Here is a 10,246-nt window from a genome sequence, read left to right on the forward strand (position 1 = left end):
ACTTCAGCACTATGTCATCAACATAAGCCTTGGCGTTCCTCCCAAGCTGCTGGCCCAGAGCGATGTGCATCAGCCGCTGAAAGGTTGCTCCAGCATTATGCAGCCCAAACGGCATGCAGGTGTAGCAGTACACCCTGCATGGAGTCAGGAAATTTGTCTTCTCCACATCTTGCACAACCATCTTGATTTGGTGGTAGCCCGAGAAGGCGTCGAGAAAGCACAGCAAGTCGCACTCGGCGGTGGAGTCGACAATTTGACCGATGCGCGAGAGCAGGAACAGGTCCTGAGGGCAAGCCTTGTTGAGGTTGGTGAAATCAACGCACATGCACTCTTTTCCGACTTTCTTGGCAACAACAACTACGTTTGCCAGCCATTCCGGGTACCGTACCTCCCGGATGACACCAGCATTCTGTAGCTTGTGAGTCTCTTGGACAATGAATGCTTGCTTCTCCGTGGACTGCCGTCGCACCTTCTGCTTCACTGGGCGCACATTGTGGCACACCCTCAGGTGATACTCAATTATTCCCCTCGGGATCCCGACCAGATCCTTGGGCTCCCACGTGGACACTTCCTTGTTGGCGCGTAAGAAGCTGACCAGAGCCTTTTCTTGATCTCATAGGAGGCTAGTGCCTATGGTGAATGTAGCGCGCGATGCTCCGTCTTTATCAACCGACACTTGCTTCTTCTCGGCATGATCTTGGGAGAACAACTGTTTCTTTTTGGCTGGTGCAGCCTCTGGGGCTCCTTCCTCACTCAACTGTGCAGCCGCCACGGCCCTGAAGATGAGCTTGAGGGCCAACAATGCTTCCTTGGTGTCACCCACCATAGTGAGGACGCTGCTGCTCCCTAGCATCTTCATGAGGTTGTAGGCAGGGTGAGTTGTTGCCATGAACTTGGCCAAGGCCGGGAACCCCGAGGATGGCGTTGTACGAGAGGCTGATGCAGGTGTTGTCGAAGTCGATAAGCTCGGTACGGTAGTTGTCGCGGGTGCCGAAGGTCACGGGGAGGCGGATCTGCCCCAGGGGGCAGGTGGAGCCGTCGACGACTCTAGAGAAAGGCTTGGTGGGGTAGAGCCGGCCATGGGGCACATGAAGCAAGCCGAATGCCTCCATAGAGAGCACATTGAGGCCGGCTCCACCATCGATGAGGGTCTTGGTGACCGCCAGGTTATAGATGGTGGGGGTGCAGAGCATCGGGAGCATGCTGGCACCCGCGGTGGTCATAGGGTGATCCCCTGAGTCGAAGGTGAGGTCAGCTTTAGGCGTCGCCTAGCCTGGGGGAGTTCCCTGTTGTACGCAGGTGGCGCCCACCTGGCGGAGGAACTGCTTGACATGGCGGTCTGAGGGCAGTGCTTGTGAACCACCCAGGAGGGCGGCGATGGCGTGGGGTACTAGCGCCACGAAGCGCGCGAAGAAGAGGCCGCACAGCTCCTCCCTGGAGGCCACTGAAGACCCTGGCAAGTTGAGCAGGCAGGCACGCGGCGCGCCTGCGAGGGCCATAGGGAGCTAGTTGGCCATGACCTTGTCGTCACCGCCGGCCGCCCAAACTGCCTCCTCATATGCTTGGAGGAAACCTGTCGGATCTGCCACCCCGTTGTAACGGGGCAGCAACTCCGGCCTGAACTTGGGCGGCCACTGCACCCGCCGCAGGGCAGGGATGAAAGCTTAGAGGCCCTCGGTCCCTCCGAAGGCGCGTGCTGATCCGGTAAGTGGATGAGCCCCGCCATGAGAGGCCACAGCAGAGCACAGCGGACGGAGTGGTAGATCTTCGATGCACCCCTACCTAGCGCGCCAAATGTGGGATTTTGGGTTCCTCAGAACCTTGAGAGGTTTGAACTCTGGGGTGCGTGCGAAGAACTCGACCTCCCCAGTCTGCCTACTCGCCAATCTCACATCCTAGCTCGTCGTGCTCAAGGGAAAGGGGACACAGCAGTTTACCCAGGTTCTGCCACCTTGCGGTGTAAAACCCTACTCCTGCTTTGTGGTGGATTAGCCTCAAGGGGCTAAGGATGAACTAGTACAGTGGGAAAACAACCTCAGGAGGAGAGGTGTTCTTGGGCTCAAGTGAGCTGGTGAGCTGGTCAGGGTGGAATCAATCCTCTGCCCTATGGTGGTGGCTAGGTCCTATTTATAGTGGCCTTGGTCCTCTTCCCAAATGAAGGCAGGAAGGGATCCCACATTGGCCAAATTTTAAGGGAGACAACTAGTACATCTTATCCTGACAAAAGTAGTCTTCACCTGCAAAAGCCTCTGGTCGTGACGCTGCGGTGGGCTCGGTGATGACCTCCATCTTGTCGTCCTAGCGATCTTGGTCTTGTTGCATGAGAATGGAAACCTTTGGTTGATTACTCGGGACTCCGCGCCTGCACTTGCTTCTTTAGCACCGAAGAGGAAAGTAGTACACTGCGCCCGCTGGCGCCCGCCTGGCCTTGGTCGTCATGGCTCGCGTCATCCGAGCCTCACGAGGTGAGCCTTGCATAGAGATCTCCACTCCTTGGGAGCCATCCTGAGGAGGTTGCCCCTTGTGGAGGTCTTGGTGTCGTCTGCCTCGCGAGGCCTAGCCCCTCGCGAGGGTCTTGAGTTGTCGATGTTGAAACTAGGCCGTACCAGGCCGTTGATGTGACCACGCCATGGGCAGCAGGCAGGAAAGCCTGGGCACCCCCATTCCCAGGACACCGATAGAAAAAAGGATAGAAATTGGCGGCTGGTGGACAAGTCAACAGAGTATATCCAGGATTAGATTTGCTGCCCTCACATAGTAAAACATCTCCAGGATTAGATTTGCTGCCCTCACATAGTAAAAGGTCTGCAGGATTAGATTTTCTGCCCTCACAGAGCACGAACAAACTGGGCATCACCACTTTATGCCTCCTTTTAGGTACATTGTGCGGATGCGTCCACTGTCGCATGTCCTTATACCAACTTTTTGCTGTTGTTAATGTAAGGGCGCATGTAAAATGAAGCGATCACACTGTTACCTTAAGGACATGTCTAACCAGTGTTATTGTTAATCTAATGCCTCCAATGATATGATGCAATTAAACTGTGTTACAAATGGTACTCCTGCTGTTTTCCCCGGTATGATAAGTAAGTTGCTTCTTTACGCTGTTGAGTGTTCTGGTGTCCCCGTGGTCCCATGCCCTTAAACCAACTCTTTAGCTGATGTTGATTTACTGTATCTAGTAAACAAGCAATGCCACCATTAAAGTAATCCCATATTTGACGAATATCATTGTTTATCGTAATGCTTCCGGTAACATGAAGCATTGATGACATTTTAAAATTTCTACTGTCCTTGCGTGATTGCCATGAACATAATTAAGATGCTTCTTTTCATTTCATGTACGTTTCGTATCTTCTTATTGACAAGCAACTGTTTACTTTCTATCTTTTTGTGCAGATAGGGATATCCATTTCACCTTGTTGCTATTGTGACCTTTTGGTGAACTGCACAAAACACTTTTTTTGGAATGAGTGTCTTGTGCAGTTCAACTAAAATGTCACGTGGGCAACATCTCTCAGTTTTGGTGGAACTGAACAAAATGGTGATTAGAGTTTCCAAAATCTCGGTCAAATTTTGTTGGTAATCTCGTGCAACATTTTATTAGCCTTTGCAAGATGAGCCGTCACTGTCACCACAATGGCACTTTATTTTAGTGGAACTGCACAAAAGCATAAGCAAATTATAGTTGCACCTTACATGAGCAGGACAACCAACTTTAATGTTGCTCAATTTTTGTGCAACTACTAAAGAAGAACCTGCCAGCTCACGGGAGTAAGTACTTCTTGCTAGCTGAATGATGCAATCTTTGCTTCATTTCATGTGAACTGCAGAAAAAGTGGCATGAATTGAATCATCGAGTGGAGCTGCAGGTTGACTTCCACTAGTGCCACTATTATAGTAATCATGCTCTTTATTATTTGTGTTGTGCAAACAGGAATACTCAACTACAGATGTTGTGATGGTCAAGAGCATTCGCCAAGTTCTTGGGTTGTATGACACGGCTAGCCAAGATGGATTTAATCCCAATATTCACTTTATCAAAGGCTCTAATGGGTTGGTTCTGAATCTTGCAAGCTGGGAATCAATGAGATGTGTAGGCATCTTTGTTACTTATTATTTGAATCTTATTTGTTGGTTCTTAATCTTGCAAGCTGGGAATCAATGAGATGTGTAGGCATCTTTGTTGTACTTATTATTTGAATCTTATTTGTTAGTTCTAAATCTTGCAAGCTGGGAAACATGGCATGATGATGCAGAGGACAGCAACAATAACAAACAGTTCAAACTTGGTAGTATTATCTATGTGAAAGTGCGACAAATGTGTTGATCGTGTGCGTCCTGAGAATAATATTTCTAATTGTTGTGCATGTTGATCCTGTGGCACTGATAGAACGAGCCAATGCATTGCTTGTTTTGAGAATAAATTTCTATTAAAGCTAATTAAATTTAAGTAAAGTGACCACTAACACTTGTTATTACAGTACCAATATAGACCCACTCGTGAACCGACGTGTGGCTGGAATAGGTTTCTTAATGGAGGCGTTTGAATGCATCGAGGGTGCATGTTCTACCAGGCATGCAGCAGGCGAGGGAGGGGTAGTAACTGTTGTCGCCTGTACACACTCAGTTTATTGTTGAATCCATTTCCCCAAGAGCTGAAAAACGAACTACTGTCGCCGCCTACCCACTCGTTCACTTGAAGAGACTCCAATGGCGATCCGAGGGGTGAGCCTGCTAGATATGGACTTGGCAAGGAGTTCACCTTTGAGTTCACCGTTCAGTCCCATGGTTGCACCAAGTTGAATGTGATGTAAACCAACGATCCGGACTCGGTGAAGCTCTGCCTCGCCGAGTTCAAGCAGTACCTACAGGACGAGAAATCACAAGGTCGCAGGACTAGACCTTGTGCCCATCCATTCGTCTCCTGACAGGGACCAGAGGATCACCGTCGCCCAAGTATGCATGCGGGATGAGGTTCTCGTCTACCACTATTGTAGGGCCATCAAAGGTTCTAGAGCATTCCCCCGTTTCATCGGCAGCGCCGACTGCACCTTCGCTGCGGTGGAGAGAAGGAAGAATGCGACGATTCGGCCATCTGGTGCAACAAGCTTGTCGACATCCAGAAGCAATACAAGATCATCAGCAACGGGTAGGAGAAGGACTCCGTGGTTGACCTCACCGAGACCATCATCGACCCCTGCTATGCCAACATGAAAGAAGACAACGATACCAAGGACATGAACACGTGGTAGGTACCTCTGAACCTAGCCAACATAACCTACGCGGCCAAGTACGCAGATGCATGCTATGACATGTACAGGCGGATCTTGGACATGAGGGTGTGTCTGCTTCCCGTAACCAACGAGTACACGGGCAGCCGCAGTGTCATGATCAAGCGTGCCAGGAAAGTCTAGATGTTGTACTTTATCTGTTTAAGCACCTTTATCATCTAAGTGTTTCATGCATTAGCCTATGTGAAAGTGCAACTATCCCTGGGTGGTTTTGGTAATTCCTAACAACATAAAGCTCATTGAGCTAATGCTATTTCAAGATAAACATTTCAGGAAAGCTCAATGATTGGCATGGCATGGATGAGAAAAGTGGACCCCTCAAAATACTAAGGACAAAGGATTGGCTCAAGCTCAAAGCACAAGACTCTACATTTTTCATTTTAAGTGATCCAAGATCACATTGAGTCCATAGAAAAAGCCAATACTATCAAGAGGGGGTGAGGTGTTGCTTAATGACTTTCTTGCTCAAAGTGCTTAGTGATATGCTCCAAAAACCCTCAACTACTTTCTCACATCCACATATGTCCCAAACCAAAAGTCAAACTCTGCCCCACCGAAACTGTCTATCCGGCGCCACCGAGTTCAATTGACATAGCCACTGCCAGAAACCCTAATCAATCGGTCTCACTGATAGGGATCTCGGTCTCGCCGAGATGGGATTGTAATCTCTCTGTTTCCCTTCGTAACATTTTGGTCAAACCAAGATGAGCGATCGGTCCCACCCGAGATTGCAATGCAAACACTCTGTTTCCTTTTCGTAATGTTTTGGTCTAACCGAGATGAGCGAATCGGTCCCATCGAGTTTGCCTGAAAAACTCTTTGTTTGTCTATTACCAAAATCGGTCTCACCGAGTTTGTGTAATCGGTCTCACCGAGATTACGTTATGCCCTAACCCTAACAAAATCGGTCTCACCGAGTTGACGTGTCGGTCCCATAGAAAACCCTAACGGTCACATTATGAACTAAATTGGTCTGATCGAGTTTAACAATTCGGTCCCACCGAGTTTGATAAATTGTGTGTAACGGTTAGATTTTGTGTGGAGGCTATATATACCCCTCCACCCACTCTTCATTCATGGAGAGAGCCATCAGAACATGCCTACACTTCCAACATACATTTTCTGAGAGAGAACCACCTACACTTGTGTTGAGGTCAAGATATTCCATTCCAACCACATAAATCTTGATCTCTAGCCTTCCTCAAGTTGCTTTCCACTCAAATCATCTTTCCACCAAATCCAAATCCTGTGAGAGAGGGTTGAGTGTTGGGGAGACTATTATTTGAAGCACAAGAGCAAGGAGTTCATCATCATCACACCATTTATTACTTCTTGGAGAGTGGTGTCTTCTAGATTGGATAGGTGTCACTTGGCAGCCTCCGTCAAGATTGTGGAGTTGAATCAAGGAGTTTGTAAGGGCAAGCAGATCGCCTACTTCGTGAAGATCTACCCGAGTGAGGCAAGTCCTTCGTGGGCGACAGCCACGGTGGGATAGACAAGGTTGCTTCTTCGTGGACCCTTCATGGGTGGAGCCCTCCGTGGACTCGCGCAACCGTTACCCTTCGTGGGTTGAAGTCTCCATCAACGTGGATGTACGATAGCACCACCTATCGGAACCACGGATAAAAAATCTCTGTTTCAACATTGCGTTTGCTCCCTCAAACTCCTCCCTTTACCTTCATATGCAATTGTTTTACATTCCGCTGCTATACTCTTAGAATTGCATGTGTAGATTGAATGCTTGACGTGTGCTAAGTTGCTAAAATCTGCCAAGAACTAAAATTGGGAAAAGGCTAGATTTTTAATTGGTCATGTAGTCTAATCACCCCCCCCCTCTATACATACTTTCGATCCTACAAGTGGTATCAGAGCTTTGGTCTCCATTTGCTTTGATTTCCATAGCTTTTGGTGGTCATAGCCTTGGTTTCACAACCTAGGAGAGTATGGCGTCTAGCGAGGGAAATTACCACCATAGAGGTCCTTACTTTGATGGTACAAATTTTGCTAGTTGGAAGCATAAAATGAAAATGCATATTCTTGGGCATAACCCCGCCGTTTGGGCTATTGTGTGTATTGGCTTGCAAGGTGAATTCTTTGATGGGAGAGAACCAAACCGTGAAGCTACCGCAGAAGAGTTGAAGATGCTACAATACAATGCTCAAGCTTGTGATATTCTCTTCAACGGATTGTGCCCCGAAGAATTCAACAAAATCAGCCGTCTTGAGAATGCAAAGGAAATTTGGGATACTTTGATTGATATGCACGAAGGTACCGACTCCGTCAAGGAATCCAAATTGGATGTGCTTCAAAGTCAACTTGACAATTTCAAAATGAAGGATGGTGAAGGTGTCGCTGAAATGTACTCTAGGCTTGCTCTCATCACAAATGAGATTGCCGGCTTAGGAAGTGAAGAAATGACCGATAAATTCATCATCAAGAAGATCCTAAGAGCCTTGGATGGAAAATATGATACCGTGTGCACATTGATCCAAATGATGCCCAATTACAAAGATCTCAAGCCAACGGAAGTCATTGGAATAATTGTTGCTCATGAGATGTCGCTCAAGGATAAGGAAGAGCTTCACAACAAGTCAAGTGGTGCTTACAAAGCCTCGTGTGATGCTTCCACATCATCAAGTGAGAAACAAACCTTCAATGAAGAATTGAGTCTAATGGTGAAGAACTTCAACAAGTTCTACAAGAGTAGAAGCAAGGAAAGAAGTTCCAAGTCAAGGTTCTACAATGACAAAAGATCTTCTAGTCGTGATCGTAATTGCTACAATTGTGGAAGACCCGGACACTATTCCAATCAGTGTACGGATCCCTACAAAAGAAGAGAAGATTCTCCCAAAAGAAGGAGTAGAAGAGAAGAGTCACCATCAAGAGAACGAAGGAGTAGAGATGATCGCTATGAACGAAGACCCTCTCGAAGAATCAAGGATTCGGAAAGGAAGGACAAGTCATCAAGGAGCTACACAAAAATAAGACATCAAGCCCATGTTGGTGAATGGGTATCCGGCTCCGACTCCGACAATCACTCGGAAAGAAGTTATCACTCCAACTCCGAATATAGTCAAGACGAAGGTGTTGCCGGACTAGCACTTGTGACAACCAACTCCTACGACATATTTGAATCACCAAATGAAGGAATTGGGAGATGCTTCATGGCTAAAGGTCCAAAGGTAACACACCCCGAGTATGTTGATTTCAATAGTGATGAAGATGATTTGCTAGGAGATGATGATTTACTTGTTGACAACTCTAGTTACGAAAACTATGATTAGCTTGCTATTAATCATGCTAATCAAGATAAAACGAATGATGATGATAAGAAGGAGATTGAGCATATAAGTAAAGAACTGAACACTCTTAAGTTAGCTCATGAAACTACCTTGGAAGATCATCGAGAACTTTTAAAGACTCATGATAAGATACGCTTTGAAAAGCTCAACCTTGATCAAGAACATGAGTTTTTAAAGGCAATCAATGATGATCTTCGCAAGAAAAGTTCTTCTTACGTTTCCAAGCGTTTACTCTTGTCTACTTACATGCCACAAGTTAAATCTAACAACAAGAACAAGAAAGATTCTTCATCTAGTAGTAACAACAATCATGCTAAATCCAATGTTGTTGCTTCTAGTAGTTATCTTGATTCCACTAATGATTCGCTTAGCCAAGTTACACTTGAGCAAGAAAATAGCTTATTGAAGGGAATTATAGAGAAAGGTGTTTACAAGAGACTTGCTGGAAGTAAGCAATTTGAGGAGATTGTATGCAAGCAAGGAAGACACCAGAAGAATCAAGGTGTTGGTTTTGAACGAAAGTTCAATGCCAGTGGAGTTGAGTGGGAAGAAGATCAATACCCCAAGACGAAGTTTGTTCCTCAACAAGAGAAGTATGATCCTACTTCTTCAAAGGAACACAAGCTCAAGATGATCTTCCACCACAAGACCACAAGCAAAAAGGCAAGGACAAGCTTCAAGAGGAAATTGATGCATTTGAAGAAGCACCTAAGGCCTTAGTCAAGTGGGTTCCCAAGACTACATCGAGTTCTACTTCATGAAGTACGACTACAACTCCAAGGATTCCCATCAAGATGGTGTGGATCCCGAAGAAGAAGAACTAGAGAGTTCTTGAGGGTGACTCCGCCAACATACTTCACTCTTATCATTTTGGCAATGACAAGTGCAAACAACTTCCACATCTTGCACTAGTTCAAGGAGTCACAAACCCTCTTGTTGGTAAGACAAGGGACAAGGTAACCTAATGCTTTCATGGACAACATCTTGTGTATACATCACTCTATGTCTATGGATATCCTTGCTTGTTCCTTGTGGGACTAACCCGTGTAGGTATTGAAAGTGCAACTCACTCCAAAGGATTGCTCCGAATGATCTACATCAACTTGAGCATCCACATCTTCAACACCTACATGAAGTCATCATCGACAAAACCCAAGGTTAGTTCATCCCTCTTAGGGGGGATATCACATCTAGGGGGAGCTTTACTCTAATCAATTGAGCTAAAGCAACTCTAATGGTGTGAGCACAATAATGCTTTATGTAAAAGTGGTAACCCCACTTGTGCTTAAACGATGAGTATGACCTATGATCAAATGTTCTCATTTGACTCCTAAGTCAATATACTCATATATAGATAACCTAGTCATCGCCAATTGCCTCATAGATGCTAGAGTGTTTGTGCATGCTTTGTCACATATTTCATTTGCCATTTTAATTGTGTGAACATGTTGAATGCATATTTTTCTCATTCGAGGACATCCATTTGTTGCTTTGATTGTTTGGCTTTCTCTCTTTTGCCAAATGGATGGACAAGAATGCCTAAGAACTCCCTCTAGCTATCTATGCTCTTCTCGTCTCAAACTCTATTCATGCTACATCACAAAGTTTGATCAAGTCAGATTCGAACCACTCTGTGTGAGGAGCACTCGG

This window comes from Triticum aestivum, chromosome 1A, assembly GCF_018294505.1.
Source record: "Triticum aestivum cultivar Chinese Spring chromosome 1A, IWGSC CS RefSeq v2.1, whole genome shotgun sequence".
Taxonomy (NCBI): domain Eukaryota; kingdom Viridiplantae; phylum Streptophyta; class Magnoliopsida; order Poales; family Poaceae; genus Triticum; species Triticum aestivum.